The sequence below is a fragment of the Phymastichus coffea genome, unplaced genomic scaffold, assembly GCF_024137745.1.
Source record: "Phymastichus coffea isolate CEN01 unplaced genomic scaffold, Cenicafe_Pcof_1.1 PCOF00013, whole genome shotgun sequence".
NCBI classification, from domain to species: Eukaryota; Metazoa; Arthropoda; class Insecta; order Hymenoptera; family Eulophidae; genus Phymastichus; species Phymastichus coffea.
The window spans coordinates 4837666-4854868 of record NW_026706824.1 but is presented as its reverse complement, the minus strand read 5'-3'; the positions used below and the strand labels follow the sequence as shown (position 1 = coordinate 4854868).

General features: G+C 44.0%; 1 protein-coding gene across 14 annotated transcripts in view; it reads left to right on the top strand.

Annotated features, from left to right (window-relative positions):
- LOC131673140 (dopamine receptor 2-like) overlaps window positions 1-17203 on the top strand; it is a 923047-nt gene that overhangs the window by 725393 nt on the left and 180451 nt on the right. The gene's annotated exons all lie outside the window — the stretch shown is intronic.

Below are 17203 nucleotides of genomic sequence, written 5' to 3'. Positions count from 1 at the left end.
CCAAAGAATCTTCATACGGATAGAGGCAAGGAATTCTACAATGCATATTTTCAAGCTCTCGTGAAAAAATATAATATCAATCTGTATTCTACCAATCGTTCGCTCAAAGCTTGGATACGCGAACGATTTAACCGCACGTTGAAGAACGCTATGTGGAAAAAGTTTAGTCTCCGTGGGAACTACAAATGGTTCGACGTACTACCGGAGCTCACAGCTGCTTACAATAATCGCAAACACAAATCTATTGGTATAAAACCTATCCAAGTTACAGCGGCGAATCAAGTTCAAGTATTAAAAAAATTTATACAATACGTGGGAAGAAGAAGAGAAGGAGAAAGCCAAAGTTCAAAGTTGGTGACAAAGTCAGAGTGAGCAAAGCGAAGCAAATATTTAAAAAGGGATATACACCAAATTGGTCAACGGAAATATTTACAATTGTGAGCGTGGCACCAACAAATCCAACTACTTATCACTTGAAAGATTATCAAAATAAGCCTATTCTAGGTGGCTTCCACGAACAGGAACTTCAGAAAACCAAATATCCCGACATCTATCTAGTGGAAAAGGTTATTAAGAGGCGTGGTAATCGAGTTTTCGTAAAGTGGTTAGGATTTGATGATTCGCACAATAGTTGGATAAATAGAACCGTATTGTAGAGAAAAAAAAAGAAAAACTATGTAGATTGAAGAATTAATAAATAAACACACACACATATTTTGATTTGAAAAAAATATAAAGAAAGTTTATTCTCTTCTTTTTTTCTTGTTATGCGTACATTGATATAAATATATTTATGCAGTTGTAAATTCTATACAACCATTACCCTTATGGCTGAGAAATAATTTAAGTTTATTAGCGTAATCCGACATATCGTTGAACAGCTTTTCATTCACGATCAGTGCACTCGATACCTTGTTTGGGAGAAACAGCTGAAACTCCTCGTTCACTTCGGCTACGATTTTTGCACCGTATCGTGTTTCAACTTGTTTGAGTCTGGTGATCATATACTTGGATTCTGTGTCCAATTCGCGAATCTTCATAGTGGGTTTGAATTGATTACAAGCTAAATTATTCAGCTGCGCGAGATCCATCTGTAGAAAAAAACAATGATATTTAAACTCAGTTGACTTGAAACAAAACACACACACAAAATCAAAATTATCGACAAACCGAGCTTCCAGTAACTTTCTTTTCCTCGGTGCAAGTTAACTAAGAATGAAATTCGAAGACTGCTGCTCGCTACTCGTCGTCAACGTTGCTGGTAACTTTGTCTCGATGAGAATGAGCTGCGAAGCCTCGGGTGTCGATTGATATAACCCGTCCCCTACTCCGCTCTTTTTCGGCGACGGCGGCTCGACAGCGGCGGCTCGACAGCGGCGGCTCGACAGCGGCGGCGGCGGCGGCCGGCGGCTCGGCGTCGGCAGCCGGCGGCTCGACGGCGGTGGTTGGCGGCTCGACGGCGTCGGCTGGCGTCTCGATGGTGGTGGTGGCGGCGTCGGCGGCGTCGGCGGCGGCAGCAGCGACCGTTGGCTCGACTGCGATCATTCCCAACGCCTCTATCCGCCCCTCCCTCTCCACCAATGGAATGCCGTAATGGCCCCAAGGAAGCGTATCGGTGGTTCCGTGCAGCAAGAAGCGTTTATCGTCGTGCGCCCTGACAGCGATCTTTGTTAGTCTCTCGCTGTACAACTGATAATGACGCGATCTGATGGACTTTTGCTGTCGGTTCAAAATCACATTTTCTCGGAGACATTTGACGTAGTCAGCGAACGTAATTGTGGTATTCAGCACCGAATTCTTGATCCCCTTTGCCTTCTTTATCGCATCTCTATTCCGAACTCTCACGCTGTACATTTTGGTTCTGAGTCCCACGAACTCGAGCATGAGCATTCCGGTGTTCTCGTCCTTCATCTTGCCGATCACCCTCTTATTGGCTCTGGGAATCGCGAAGCGATTCGGCTCTGGAAAATCCGTAAAATGACCTCGTACATGTCTACATTGGTGATTTCGTACACGAGACTGTCCGTGTCGGTGTACAGAAGCTTGCAACGCTACTCGCCAACAGCGGCACCGCGCATGTAGTCGTAGTGGAATCGATACACGAGTGTCTTGGACAAGTCGAGAACAGCGAGACCTATGTAAATGGGTTTTCTCACGGTGATTTCCGTACGCAACAGTTGAATCGCCACCAGTTCGTCGTCAAAAATGTCGCTACTGTGGAAATTTGGTCGAGCTATCAGAGCCTCGGCACCGTATCGCCCCTCCCACTTGTTCATCAACTTGACGTCGATGCGTTTCTTCTCGTTTTCCATGGTCTTGCCGTACACCGCATTGTTGAACAGTTTGTACAGCATTTTTTCGAATTCGTTTGCCGCTCGCTTACGCAACTCGCTATTCAAATCGATGTACGTCTTGAGCCATGGACTCTGTTTAAACTTTAAAACCCGATGTATCTTCGCGAGGTACAAGCCATGCCCTATTGCTTGTTTTAGAGTTCTGTAGTGGATTACGTAACGCTCCTTATTATGGAGAGTCGTCATGAGCTTTTTCTGTTTGGATCCCGGAGCGGCTTTGTGCTCCGGACGAAATGGCATATCTCTGTGCGCATCGTGAATTTCTTCTGGATACTCCAAATCCACCTCGAGTATGTAACCGAAGGCTGAGTCATCGGGAATATCGAAGGAAAAGTTGGCGGCGGCGTCAATGTCGCACCATTTGAAATCACCGAGTGGAAGTGGCTCGATCATACTCCAACCGTAAAGGTTATTGACGTCAAAATACATCAAATATTTGTCATCTTTCTGTGGATCATGGTTGTCGTCGTCGTCGACGTCCATGTATGGATTGTTCGCGGCAGCGTACCTATTACAACACTGACTAACTCCACCGCGAATGCCGCGCTCGACAAACATGAGCATGTCGATATCCGTCAAGACCTCCAACCTTACACCCGTATACTTCAACATGGCGTCCCAACTTAATCCGGGCGTCGTATAGTAGTGGGCCGAATGCAAACGATACGCCGTTTGACACTTGGCTCTGAAATTTTCAAAAACTTCGGCCAACAAGAGAACGTCCGTCTTGAGATCCAAATCCGAATAGTTGCCGAGATCGGCGATGTCGAACGTTCTCCAAACATTCTCCGCGTGACTGTACTCCTCGTCGCTGATATTCGAATCGTACAGACTGCTGTAAAAATCTTGCTTTCGTGGAAGCGTAGTCGTCTCCTCGAGTTTTGTAAACGACGACACATAGTCATACGGAAATACACCTTTTCTCTTGAGTAAGGCAATCTGCGGCAGTGTGTATCCGTCATTTTACTGAAAATGTCGCTCTAGAATATCGTGTTTTTCCAAGTACGACCATAGTTTGTCGAGCGAAGACGCCATAAATCGAAACAAATCGACGAAACGCAGCTTTATATCGGTACCTTCCACGTACTTCGTAAAAGATATGTATTTTTCCTTGGTTTGAGGAATGAGGCTCACTCGACCGGGAAATTCGTTCGTGATTTCCCGGATAAATAGATGCGCATCGTATCCGCTGAGATTGTGAAAAAAAAACGGGTATAGTTCGCGGTTCTTGATAAGCAATGTTACACGTGCTGTGAGCAGCTCCACGATACTTTCCCGTAAAGTAACAATGATCGCGAACTTTTCTGTCTTTTTTTTTTCATTCTCGACAAAAGGCCTATTACATATATGACATAGCGTAGCACGAAGAAAGCTAAATGCCTCTTGGAACGTTAAATTTTCCATAGGCTGCGGGCTTCTGTACAACTCTTGCAGTTACTTGGCCAAATCGTGAAGATTGCGAATGAACCACTTGGCCGGACCAAGGTCATCGACGGTTTTCTGTCTGCAGCTTCGATAACGCGAAAGAGAGTCATCGTAGTTACACTTGACGAAAAAGCCAACGCTGTACGGTTTGTGACGTTGATAGATCCCCTCGTCGTTGGACACCGCTTCCAAGAGACTCTCAAAATCGGCGTACACGACGAACGGTACCGCGCACTCATTTTTAAAGTTTTCAAATTGTAAATATTTATCCTTGACACTGGGAAGCACAATTTTACAAATATTCACATTTTTACAGTCGATCTCGTGCGTTTTCAATCTCTGTTCAGTTAGAATATAGTGCAAGCAACGATCGCATATGTACGACTTACATTTGCGAAATGACAACTGTCGATACATCAATCGAGATAAGTCTTTTATCCAAACGTAGTGCACTTTGTATGGTATACCGGGACGTTCCATTTGCTGCTGCTGTTGCTGCTGTTACTGCTGCTGCTGCTTTTCGTTCACATCGATATAATAATTTTCCACTAGAAGAAGATTCACGTGCCTGTCTTTTTTCTCATCGGTCAAATGTTGTGGTAACACATCGTAGGACCCATTATTCAAATTTAAAAAGTACACGTTCACTGAAACGTTGTTTTTCTTTTCAATTTTCACGACTTCTTTCGGGTGTACCGGAAATGATAGATCTTTGAAATTATATTTATCTTGATGAGCAGTATAGGCAGTGACACGGCATGCATTCCTTGCGACTGGATGTAACGCCGAAAGGATGGCCCATTTGAAGCATTTGTTGTCGTTGTTCCGCACGTTCACACAGGCTCTCTTTCTTTTAATAGGCTTGGGCAATTCAACGTAAGAACCAGCTCTCATAGGATTGTACTTGCTGATATTTACGGTTAAGTTTAATATAACGCAAAGAGACCAGCCCGAGTCTTGCTCTTGAAATTCTTCCGTGCTCTTACTGATTGGTTGTAAAACGTTTTCGACGAACCACTCGTCTATGTCTGTGGTTAGGTATATCGGCGCCATCTTCGTATTGAAATGCTTCACATCGAGCTTTTCATCGCAATTATTCTTTTCGACTGCATACTCGGCATCCAGTACGGCATTAACTTTTAAAGAACTATGTTTCTTCAAGGTCTCCTTAATTTGAGTATGGAATAATGGTTTGGCATGCCTCAAAAACTCATTCAAATCCAGATGTTTCAGATTGGTTATCACACCAGTCTTTATTCTGCCTTTGAACGCACTATTGATGTCGTTCCAGTGAACTGTTGAGTCTTGAGCTGGATTAACAACAGCCGGTGTAGTGGTAGTAGTAGTAGAAGTAGTAGTAGTACTAGCCGGTTCGAGACCTTCACCAACTACATCCAAAATAACGAGAAGTTCGTATATGGATTGTTCGCTATGCTTGCTCACCACAGGTTCGGCAATCGATGAGGTGGCAATGGGGGGCTGTGCCAACAGCCTACTCTTGTATTCGTTTAGCAGATGTAAAACGCTCCTAATCATGCACATAGCTGCCTGCAGCTTCTGTCTGCCAGACACGATCAAGCTAGACGAACGAGAAAGCTCATCGGCTTTGCGCAAAGCCAATGAACCCAGTGTCAACCATCTTTCGATGTCTTCGTCACTAGCATAACCTGCATTCGCCAGACGATGTGCGCGCAAGAGCAACAAAGCTGTGTTATTGAAATACTCAGCCATGATGCTAGTTACTCAACTGAGCAGATTTGATAAATCCATCGCGTTATATGCATTACTCGTCAATGCTGATTGATTGGAAAAAGTATAGAAGGGTGAACGATTGTGATTGATCGAAAAATTATAGTGGGACATCAACAAGTGCAAGCTCAGTATAAAAAGACATTCATTCGTCCGTATTAACACAGTCGTCGACGTCGATTCCTTAGTTACTACGATGGATTTTGTTGTAGACGTACAGGGCTTCAAAACTACCTTAAACTAATTCGTATTCAAGGAGATTGCTGTTTGTCCTCTGGAAGAAGATCCAACTCCATCGGTGCTTCTGCTTAAACCACCTTATCCATGGGAGTGGTTATTAACCCATTAAAGCCCACGCTAAGACTGGTTGAGATAGCGACAAACAAACTGTGCTATCTTTTGCATAAGTGAAAAATAAAATATACGTATTTTTTTTTATGTTATTTTCAATTGTTTATAACAAATTATTTAAACAAATTACAAAAAAATTCATAATTATCAAAATCTAAATGCGGGAATCGATTCTGGAGGTGAAATCAAGACGAAAACCTATATAACACTTTTTTGTCAGAATTCAATTTGTTAGTGTAACGTAGGAATAAACAATTGCATGTTGGGGAGAAAAAGTGACCATGTCAAGTCCCAAGCAAAATCTATCTGGAATAGCAAAAAATAAACTGTGCTATCCTTTGCATAAGTGAAAAATAAAATATATATATTTTTTCTTATGTCATTTGCAATTGTTTATAACAAATTATTTAAACAAATTACAAAAAAATTCATAATTTTCAAAATCTGAATGCGGAAATCGATTCGGGGGATAAAATTGAGATGAAAACCTATATAACACTTTTTTGTCAGAGTTCAATTTGATATCTTTATGTAGAAATAAACTATTGACAAATAAGTGTTTTCATTCTCACACATGGTATCTGGAATCATATCAGTATTTTTTACTGATAAATTTTGAGATCTTATACTGTAATTGGATAAGTTTATTTCATTTCGTAAATCCTTCCGTGTTAGAGATCACGTTTGAGTGGCGGGCTAACGGTTGAAAACATTTATACATTGGATCTATTCTTTGAAATAATAATTTCGGAAAACTTTTAGTTTTTATTTTGTTCTAAATTGGTAACGTTACTGATAATGCCGAGACGGAGAATTAGCGATCTACCAAATTTAGTTGAAGATTCTGATAGTGATGAAGGTCAACATATTGATATAGCATTCATTCCTAATGAATATGAAAGTTCAGATGGAGATTCGGACGGTGATCCAAATGAAGATACATTATCAAATGAATTACCATCAGGTTCTTACGAACATGTTAAAAGTACATACACAAGTACTCAGAAATTGTTGGAACCGAATCATAAGTACAGTTGGAAAAATGATGCTTTGAATGATATTTCTCCGCATGTCGAGAGCAACTTCAATATTTCACCTATTTCATCATTGCAATCCAAAAATGCTTTTGAGTTGTTTGAGGTTTTCTTTTCGAAATCAATGAAAAACCATATCATTGAAGCCACTTCTGAAAATCATTTTGATTTATGTATGGATGATCTAGAAAAATTTATTACAATCATAATGATTACTATCTTCAATTCTAGAAAAAGTATTCGTGATTACTGGTCAAAAAAGCGAATACTTCAGTGTCCAGTAATTGCGGAACTTATGTCTAGAAATAATTTCGTTGCCATAAAAAAGAACATACGATTCTATAAACTTCAAGAAACTGATCAAAATGATAAAGTCTGGAAGGTTAGAACTCTGTATGATATGTTTCGTGAGAATTGTATGCAATTTGGTTTCTTTGACTATAATTTATCAATAGATGAGATAATGGTAAAATACTTTGGTAGGTTTGGTATCAAGCAATGTATAAGGAATAAACCCATTAGATTTGGAATAAAAGAATGGGCAGTCTGTTCTTCTGATGGGTATATATATGATCTTGATATTTACACTGGTAAATCAGGAATCGATGAACGAAATCCTTTAGTTGCCGTTGGTTTAGGGTCTAGAGTGGTGATAAAGTTACTTTCGAATTTATTAGAAAAAACACAGAGAGAAGAACTGAAAAAGTATCATATTTATTTTGACAACTTTTTCACAAACCCAGATCTTATGATTCATTTGAAAAAAAATGGTTTATCGGCGACAGGAACTGTTCGGCATAATCGTGTGAAAGTGAAAGTCGAAATGCCAAAAAAAGCTAAAAGAGGATACACTATTTCAATGCATGAAGTGAATTCAAAATTGAATTATATTACAGTTATGGACTCAAAGCCAGTATCGATTCTCTCTTCGAAATATGGAAATGAACCAAAAGTTGAAATGCAGAGATGGCAGGAATCATCGAAAAAATCTATTCTTTTTCCTCATTGTTTCTCTATGTATAATGAACACATGGGTGGCGTCGATCTACATGATCAACACTGTAATGCTTTGATGCCTACAATTCGAAGTAAGAAATGGACATGGTGCCTTGTATTACGGCTCATCCAAGCATCCTTAGCAAACGCTACAGTGATTTACAATAAGTTACATCCAGACGAAAGAAAAGGTTCCAAAGATATTGTTCAAGAAGTTTGTGAATATTATATTGACAAGTTATCTTCCAAACGTCCCCCCAAACGACAGAAACAGAGTGAAACTTCATCCCAAGAACACGTGATGAAACATGGGAGTCTTAGGAAATGTGGAATTTCAACATGTCGGACAAGAACGGAATGGTATTGTGAGAAATGTTCTATGCCTGTTTGCAAAAGTCATAAAGAAGGACATGGCAATGAACAATAATTCAATCCCACCGATTATATTTACAATAATTCATGCCAATATTGATGGATAAATACAATAATTAGCTTCATTTTATACGATTTTTTGAAACACTCTCAGGAGGCCGAATGTTTCTTCCTTCATTACAATAACTAATTGGCCTCTGACAGAAAAGTGTTATATAGGTTTTCGTCTAAACTTTACCCCCAGAATCGATTTCCGCATTCAGATTTTGAAAATTATAAATTTTTTTATAATTTGTTTAAATAGTTTGTTATAAACAATTGCAAATGACATAAGAAAAAATATATATATTTTATTTTTCACTTATGCAAAGGATAGCACAGTTTATTTTTTGCTATTCCAGATAGATTTTGCTTGGGACTTGACATGGTCACTTTTTCTCCCCAACATGCAATTGTTTATTCCTACGTTACACTAACAAATTGAATTCTGACAAAAAAGTGTTATATAGGTTTTCGTCTTGATTTCACCTCCAGAATCGATTCCCGCATTTAGATTTTGATAATTATGAATTTTTTTGTAATTTGTTTAAATAATTTGTTATAAACAATTGAAAATAACATAAAAAAAAATACGTATATTTTATTTTTCACTTATGCAAAAGATAGCACAGTTTGTTTGTCGCTATCTCAACCAGTCTTAGCGTGGGCTTTAATGGGTTAAAGAAAAATCAGTGTGAAAACCGGTGGTTAGCGAGAAATTTTCATGGTATTCCGTGGGAATCTGGCGATTTACCCTACGACGATCTTGGAAAAATAATGAAAAAAACACTTTTTGGAGCAACTATTTTCGTCAAAGGTCTTGAAAAAACAAAATGGTTGAGAAATTTGTTTACCAATGCACAGTAAGTGTCTTTTCGTCGCGTATCATCTTAAAGAGAAAAAATGATATCTAATGATTTTGTTACAGAACGACTGTGGTTAACGTTGAAGATTTGGGTTGTCCATCACTCAAGAATCTTTCAACCGATAGAAATTCCGTATGCAGTAACCACAACGCGTATCTATCAAATCCACCGTGTGCCTTTAAAAACGCGCTGGCTATCAATAGATGGATGCTCGCTCGCAAAAGTCGTGATATGTAATTTGATTTTTTTATATCTAAGTTTGAAAATAAATTTCAAAAATTAACGTATTGATCAATCCTTGTTTTTTACTCACTTATAATATATAAATTTTAGAAATGTGTATTATTATATATAAAAAACAAAAAAAAATTTAACATTAAAATACAAAAAAAATATTAGATGAAAAGAGAAAAAAAGTACACAAACATTTTTTAAAAATAATAGGAACTTTATTAAAACCAAACAAGAACAAATTTACGCAAAATTCGCTCCACAAACATCTTTACTTTTTCTTCGAGGAGGAGGAAGTACCGGTACGGGGCTCGATCCGATCGGCACATTGCCGCAACTTCTGTTACGAATGAAAAGGCAACCACCATCCCAGCGCTTATGTTCCGTCATAGGGTCGTCACCTTCTTCCCAACGACAGACTTCCATACCACATTCAAAACAGCGCACTTGATCGATCTGCCCCGTATAATAAAAGCCGGCCGCAGCAAGATCTGCTGGTCGTTCGTGTGCGCATGTCCATTGAGACGTGAAGCTATCCAGCCTCGCTTGCTCAAATCTGCACAAAGAAAAAAATATTAAAAAAATATATAAAATATGTTCTATAAACAATAAAACGAATAATTACCTATAGTCAATCTCGTTGGAGCTCATTGTAGAATATTCGTATAACCTTTTCTCTTTCACACTTTACACTAGTTCACTCTGGATGCGAATGCGACTGCTGATGAGATGCAGCTCATTTTTATAACGGACGATTAAGATTTCCCCTCTCCATCCTCCATTAAAAAAATTCCATACATGCCATACATTCCATTCATTCCATACATACCATACATTCCATAAAAAAAAAAATTCATTTAATTTTTATGAGTTATGCGCGTGCGTGTATGCGTATGTAAAGCATACAACTTGTGGGGAATTGACTCAACGGCCTATGCGAGTGACGTCATTTAAAACTGTCGCATATGCGCACTGATTTTTTTAGAGACATTTGTTGTTGTTGTTGTTTTTAATAACTATATTTTAATTATTTTTAATTAAAAAGAAATTACCTGTCCTTTCTGTTAAATTTAATTGTTGACAATTTACATATAAATAATTAATTGTCTACATCTAATACTCTATAAGAAAAAATTAGTAACATTATTTATCGAATTTTTTTCTCGTAATAATCTTTCGGTAATAGACATACAGGAGAATCGAACCTAGCCTCCTTTGCATCTATACCACAGTGCTCTGCCGTCTGAGTCATTGTCGCTCTTTCTAAAGATAGTGCATACTAACTGTATATTACTTTATGATTTAGGAAAAAAATTATCATTTTTTTAATATTATTTTGTACACTGAATTAAACGAACTATTTTTAATTTCGTATATTTTAAATATTATATTGATTAACTAATTAAAAAAATACTTTTAACTAATTAAAAAAATAATTAAAAACTAATTTTTTAACTAATTAAAAAAATACTTACCTTATACTTACCTGCTCGTTTCGCTGAAAATGGAGGGGGTAAGAATAAAGAAAAACACAAGGTTAAATTTATTCGTAATTTCAAATTGTTATTGTTTTAGTACTTACCTTTGCGGCTACGATATATTTGCACATACGTTTGAATAGCACTTAAAAGTGCTGATTTTTTAAATAAATTATATAAGTTTTTTATTAAACAAATAGTTAGTCTATGTTATATTTAACCATACGTTTGAATAGCACTGAAAAGTGCTGATTTATAGAAAAATAATATAAGTTTTTTATTGAAAATTTAGCACTGAAAAGTGCTGTTTTAAATTTATCTGATCTGATCATGATATCGATTAACTGTCGGGATTGTAAAACTTCGTCAACTTGAAAAAAAAGTGGCCCAGAAAAGGGCCGATCGTTCGTTCGCTGCAACTTGTCACTACCAACGGCTTGCCACCACCTACTCTTCGTCCGTTGCGTGAGAAAAAAAGAGCGTACGCGCTATCGTGATCCTATATTAATACACATTAGCGTCTTTTCTCCGCACTAATCACATTTTCTTTAGCTACTCCCACCACTAATTATGATCGTCTTATAGGCGCGACAAAATCAGTGCTATCGCGTAGTCTCGCGTCCCTACTCCCAAATCTTCGACCAATGACCGAAACGCGGCAAGTGTTTCAAAAATGAATAAAATTCGAACGCCTTGCAACGATACGTCATTGTGATTTTCTTTTTCGTGAAGTTAAGTTCAGTGAAGAAAAATGCAGCGTGAAAACGATAGTGCAATGAATGATGAATTGTTGGAACAATTGTTTTCGCCGGACGATGTGTCGTGGCAAGAGGCATTAAATCAAGCCATAGAAGCACTTGGCGAGGACGTCGATCTTTACGAAGATGACGAAGTCTTCGAAGTAATAAATTTACCAGCACATGAAGCAGCGGTGGACGAATTTGTCGAGCAGCCGCGAACACCTTCGCCGAGGAGAAACGGCGACGACGTCCACGAAGCGGCAACAATACGGATGCCACTGATAGGTGGAGGTACCTACGATATTATTATTGTAAGTGTTACGGATCGAAAGAAGTAGACGTCCACAGCTGTTGAACGTCTGCTCGGAAGACACCAGCAATCTTTCGATCTCGGTTACGTGTTGAACAACGTGCGATAAGCCGTGATTTATGACGCGGCGCGCCGGAGAAAACCCGAATTTTCCTCTTCGGTCAGAGGCCGTAGACAGTAAGGTATATGCGAAGCGCTAGCGACTCGATACATCGAAACATGTACAGCGTGCGTTACGACAAACAAAAAATCAAGTCTTTGCGCGCGATAGTAGGAAAGTGTGTCGTCGCGACCATCTGCCTCCGCCATAAATACATATGTCGGAAATTGATTGAAACGGCCACCCTCCATGGCTTCGCTCGTTTGACGAGCATGGCTGCTATTGGGTAGATCCAGGGCCGTACGCTACAGCTCGGGAGGGAGATACGGGCCGTGCCCCTTCCTGAGGCTGCCATGACCTGCTGCAGATGATTTTTTCGGTCTTACGGCCCAGCAATAACATAAGGGTTATTCCCGGGGCCGCCCGGCGAACCACGAGCGAAGCGGAGGGAAGTGCGACACTGGCCTCCTTCGGGCCTCATTTAGCTACGCCCATGCGGAAAATGACAAGGAAAGGGAAAGCCGAGTGAATGAAGCGGGAAGTGGAAAAAAAGCGACGACACTTTATCCTGACCGCTCGACTAGTTTAGTCTTGTTCACGCGTGCGGTTAATTTAATAACCTTGTAGCTGACTTTGTGAAATAAAATAAAAACCCGTTTAAAAACAATAGGGTAGTTGTTTATTCTTGCTCCCCTGTCCCCAACAGTAAGTACCTATTTTTTTCATTCTCTTTTACTCTCTCTCTCTCTCTCATTCTGTTTTTTATAATATAAAGAACAAAATCATTAAAATGTAAATAGATATGTTCTTATTGTTATAAAATTTTATATATAATGTAACAGGCTGCCGTTTAGTCTGAAATCCCGCAAACGTACCTTTAAATGCGACTAAACGACGCCTTGTTATCTATGTGCTCGAAGCACAGTGACCTACCTTGCCCCGAAGTGCGCCTGCGCAGAGTCTTTTACTTTTCCGAGTTGGGTTCCCCCAACTCGCCACTTGGCGGCGCTGTCGCTCTTACTAGTAGCGCTCGTGCGGCCGCCACTGGAACCTAGGTTAGTGACTCAAGCCTAGTGATACTCGCACGATTCGTGCTTCGCAACCGGCGAATTCGAATCTCCTGAAAATAAACACTGGCGCGACCTCCGGATAAAGGAATGACAAAATAACGACTGTTCAACTCGAATATAACGATTAAGATGCTCTTTATTCAGCTAATTAAACTACACGGGGAATTGGCCGAAAGACTCACGCACGCACGCGTGAATGACAACACACGCTAATCGAGAGAGAGAGAAAAAAACCGCGATTGCCGCGAACTACCTGCTCGCACGCAATAAACAAACTCTACGCGCTCGCTGCGCGGATTCGCACGCAAAATTAACGCAATAATTAATTACGGGAATTAAGGTGCACCTACCGCGATGACGGCGTGGATACGGTGGCCAACCGTATCCAAATAACACGTTGTTATTAAACTGCTTCGCTGCTCGCGGTACCACCTCGAATTCTGTTGCTGCTGTTGTTGTTGCTGCTACTGATACTGCTGCTATTACTGTTGCTGCCGCTGCTACTGCAGTTGTTGCTGCTGCTACTGCTGCTGTTGCTGCTACTGCTGCTGCTGCTGCTGCTGCTAGCACTCACCCGCGCAAAATGCAATGTCAATAGCAAACGAACTCAACACTCGAACGGCACGGAAATACGGAGGTTAGGCGCACGGACTGACTGAGTGGCACAGTCATACTAGCGCTCGGAGCCTCCCCTCCCGGTCATTGCCCCTTACGCGCTCTCTCTCTCTCGCGAACCGAACGCGGCTCACCTCGCTTAGCCGCTCATTGCCTCGCGCGAGTCCTACGATTTTCGGCAATCGTTGCAGCCCCCTCCTAGCTTCGAACTACCCTATTGACTCGCGACCCCAAGGACAGGATTGGGAAAGGAGAGAAATCAGCACAATCCATCCTCTATAAAACTCGGCTTTATTTGCCCATCCCGGGCCACCACCCCCCCACGTCACCTGCCGGAGCCCCCTGGCGCTTTGTGTCTTGGGTAGCGCCAGTGCTCCGACTTGTTGGGGCACTTAGATGTGGTCGTGATCCCGGGATGGCCGCAGATGTAGCAGCCTCTTCCCGGTCGTCTGATGAGGCCTGGCTCCGCCCCATGGCCCTGGCCTCCAGCTGGTGGTTGGGGCGGCGTGGCTGCTGCCGCCGGGGCGGCGATAAATGTTACGCCGCCCACCGTGGCGGATGTGCGTCCCCCCTCGGTTCGCACCACCACGGTAGGGTCGGTTTCCGACCCTACACGCGGACCACGAATTCCTGTCCGGCTCCGGGGGCCCCCGAGACTCTCTTGTGTTGAGTCTTGGTCGGGGGCTTGGCCGGAGTCCTGGCCGCTTCTCTACCCGTCGGGGCCGCTGGCGGTATCACCGCTGGCGGGCCCGCGGCCTCTGGGGACTCCAGCCCCCGGTCAACGCGCATGAGGGCCTCTCCGTAGGCCCTCTGCCGCCGGACTACCGGAGCCCACTCCCCCAGCATTTCCTCGGCGCCGCGGAAGTCGAGGAATTCCCCCAGGTGTGCGTGCACCTGGCGCTGGAGTTCCCCGACGAATTCCCAGGCGTTCTCGAGCTCCTGGAGGCCCAACCTCGCGTGCCTCCAGGAGTTTTCGAGGCCTACCTGCTGGGGGACTCGTGGGTGGGTGCAGACCCAGTGCTGTTGGCCGCAGGCCTCCCTTGGCCCGGGGCACTGGGTCGAGCTCTCCGTTGTGGACGCGCTCGACCCTTGGGTCTGCATGCCCTGGTCCCGCGTGGACTGGGACCGACGACCCTCTTCGGATGGGCCGTCGGTCTGGGTGGATACTTCCCGGGTCGAGGGCTTGGATGTTTGAGCCCTCATACCTTCCCGGAGGAAGTCATCCACCCGCTGGCGAGAGCGGCCCTCGCGAGCGGCCGTCTCGACCTGGGCCCGGACGAACCTTCGTAAATCGCCGATCAGCCGATCGGCGCCCGGACCCAATCCCAGGTCGAGCAGCAGCTGGGTGGCCGTCTCGAGGGCCTCCTCACTGATGACCAGCTTCCTCTCCATCTGTAAAAGAGAAGAAGTGGGGTCAAGGGATTTCTCAGGCTCAGCCCTTAACCTACCCGTCGCCGTGTAACGCTCGACGCTATTGTTTACGAGGACGTCCCGGTCCCCGGCGCTTTCCTCGCGAACATAGCCCATATGCGGGGGCAGCTGGCAGCACCACCTTCCGCACGTGCTGAGCGGTTCTACGTGGTCTGCCCCTTCCCCTTACCGCATTGCCATCCAGGTCGTCTCCACCTGGTTCCCGAGGTTCGCACGCGGGGTTCTTGCGCGGCCTACCTCGACCTCGCTTAACCGGCGCCTCGATCGGTTCCTCTGGAGCCGCCGCGGGTTTCTCACGCTCGTTCGAGGGGGCTGCATTCGCGACGCGCTCGCATATCGGATCCTCGCTGGATTCCTCGATCTTCGCTGGCGGGTCGCCTACGCCCTCCTCTTCGTCCAACGGTGCTGAGTCCCCGCCTCCTGGTTCCTCGTCGTCCTCATCAGAGTATGGGCCGAAATAGGGCTTGAGGTCCTTGGCGTGGATCAGCTCGGGCAACTCTTCCTGCTGGTTACCTAGGCGGTAGGTATTCGTCCCGCATACCTCCAGAATCACGTAGGGACCAGCATACTTCGGTGCCAACTTCGCCGAAACGCCCTGAGCTGCGGAAGACAAGATGCGGTTCCGCTTCCACACCCAATCCCCAACCCTAAAGTAGGGCTGCCGTCTCCTCCGGTTGTAATAGACCGCCTGACGGGCCGCCTCCTCCCTGGACTTAGAGCCAGCACGTTCCCACAAATTGGGTAACTGGCGCATGTGGTCGCCCCATTCGGTCAGTTCTTGGCCCTCGGAAGCTTCTCGGGCCAACTGATCCTGGGCCCTCCTAAAGGTCGAGGGGGGAGTGGGCTGTCTGCCGAAGACCAGCATGGCCGGGCTGTAACCTGTCGCGCTGTGAGTTGCCGAGTTCAACGCAAAGTTGAACTCAGGCAGGTGCTCGTCCCAGCTCTTATGGTCCCGCTCCACATACGATATGAGCATGGCCTTGAGGGTTCGGTTCACTCGCTCCGTGGGGTTTGCCTGTGGGTGGTAAACTGGGGTAAGGACGCGCTGGATGCCGTTCCTCGACAGGTAGGCATCGACCTCTTGATTTTTAAATTCGGTCCCGTTGTCCGAAAGAAAAATCTCTGGCGCCCCAAACCTGGTGACCACCCTCTCGTGCAATTCCCGTACGATGGTCCTTCCGTTGGCCTTACGTACGGGCACGCACTCCACCCACCGAGTGAACAGGTCTAAAAAGACCAAAATATACTCGAACCCTCTCGAGCTCTTTGGGAAGGGGCCAGTGATGTCACTGGCCACTACCTGCCAGGGTCGCGAGACCTCTCGACGACCCATCAGCCCGCAAGGCGGCCTTTGCTCCGCCTTGCATTGCTGACATACCGGGCAACTCCTCACGTACTTTCTGACCTGCTCGTACATCTTTGGCCAGAAATACAGGTGCCTAGCCCGGGAGAACGTTCGTTCTCTCCCCTGGTGTCCCGCTGCTGGCGCATCGTGTACCTCCTCGAGTACTTGATGCCTCTTCTCGGCAGGAACCACTAGCTCCCAGGCTTCCTCGTTGTCGATAGACCCTTCGCTCTCCTCAGTCGGATTGTAGTGATACAGTCTCCCTCCGACTACCTTCCAGGTCGGTTGAGAATGTGGATCCTGGCATACCTCTCTATATTTCTGAAGGTACCAGGCGTCGGCAGTTTCCGGCTGATGAGTCATGGCACCCACTTCTACCACCCCCTCCTCATAGGCCCTAGATAAAGCGTCTGGTACCACGTTGAGGTCTCCCTTTCGATACTCTATATCGAAAACATGGCCTTGTAGGGCTAACGCCCAACGCGCTAGCCTTCCTGTAGGATTCCTCATACTGTGGAGCCACTTAAGGCAACTATGATCGGTGGTGACTTTGAAGTGGTGCCCCTCAACATAAGACCGGAACTTCCCGATGGCCCATACAACTGCCAGGCATTCTCGTCCGGAGACTGTATAATTCCTCTCCGCACTGTTTAAGGAGCGACTGGCGTACTCAATTACGCGCTCCTGTCCATCGACT